General features: G+C 50.8%; 1 protein-coding gene across 1 annotated transcript in view; it reads right to left on the minus strand.

The window, feature by feature from the left end:
* The window catches only part of LOC102484733 (butyrophilin subfamily 1 member A1-like), a 16,268-nt gene that overhangs the window by 9,064 nt on the left and 5,798 nt on the right, over positions 1–1,406 (minus strand). The gene's annotated exons all lie outside the window — the stretch shown is intronic.

Here is a 1,406-nt window from a genome sequence, read left to right on the forward strand (position 1 = left end):
CTCCTCGGGCCCTCGGATGTGCCCCTGAGGGGCAGGGCCCACCTCTGCAGGAGAAAAGCTGTGGGGACCTGGAGCCTGACGTGGGCCCAGGGGTCCCAGTGGAGCCTCCACGTGGACAGCCCAGGGGGAGCCTGTCAGCACACCCTCTAGGGGAGGTGTGGGGAAGGCGGCCCCGGGGAGGGCAGGGCACAGGGACACAGGAACCTCAGGGGGAGCACAGGGACCCTCGGGGCACAGAGGGCGGGGATTTTCTCCCCAACCAGGTGGGTGGAAAGACTGAGGCCCAGAGACACAGGAGGAGGAATTTGGTCCTCGTCCTGTCTGTGGACCTCCGCTCCTCTCACCCCACACCCTCCCAGCGCCTGTTCCAGACCCATCTTTACAAATTACTTCCAAAATTCTACCCATGACATCCCTGTCTCCAAGTTTCCCGTCCCTTATATCTACACCCCTCTGGGCTATCTCTACATGAATCTTCACATAAACTTTAAATCAAAACTCCACAGTTGAATCCATCATTTTGCCTGGTCTTTGATAAATTATTAAAATGCCCCCTCTTGGGACCAGCAGTTAGTGTAATAGCTATGTCGCTGGACTCCCACGTAGTCGACCGTGGTTCGCGTCCCGGATCCGGTGGCTTAAACTCACGCCGGGCGCGTGTGCGTGCATGCCCAAGATCCCGAAAGGAGAATGGAGGAGAAGGGATTGCTGTGTGACCATCTCCCCAGGGGGTGATTTCTCGCTTTCTGTCTCTCTGTCTCTCTCTGTCTGGCGAGCGCACGCGCCCTATAGCAAAAACCTCCCCCCACCAAAAAAATATGCCCCTCTCTGCCTTTCTTTCTTTTTTTCTATTTTTATTTATATATACATATATTTTTCATTTTATTTTATAAAGTCCACAAGGTGACCTCTCAAGGACCAGGAAGATGCATGTGTGCATGTCTGTGATGGAGGTTGGCTGAGGCTGAGGGGGGGATTATGGTGTGAGGACCCTGTTGGGGATCCCCCTCTCCAAAGAAATAAACTTTAAAAAAATTAAGAAGCTTGGGCCAGCAGGTGGCGTGGTGGTTAAGGTGCTGAAGTACACATGGCCAGCTGCATGGGTCTAATTCTGCACCGGCAGCTTGAGTAACATGTCAAGCACGTGTGTGTCCAAAACCCAGAGAGAAGAATGGAGAAGAAATGCCATGTGGCAACCCCTCTGGGGGGTGATATCTCCCTCTCTCTCTCTCTTTCTCTCTCTCCCTCACATGCTATAGCAAAAAATAAATAAATAATTTTTAATTAAAAAAAAGAAATTAAGGAGCTTGATTTTCCTCCTGAAAATCAAAGAGATTCCCCTCTCCTCCTTTTCTTAGAGCATTTCTTTATAAACTTGCAATTGTAACTACTTTCTGCTCTCTTTG

Source organism: Tupaia chinensis, unplaced genomic scaffold (assembly GCF_000334495.1).
Source record: "Tupaia chinensis unplaced genomic scaffold, TupChi_1.0 Scaffold143815_1, whole genome shotgun sequence".
Lineage (NCBI taxonomy): Eukaryota > Metazoa > Chordata > Mammalia > Scandentia > Tupaiidae > Tupaia > Tupaia belangeri.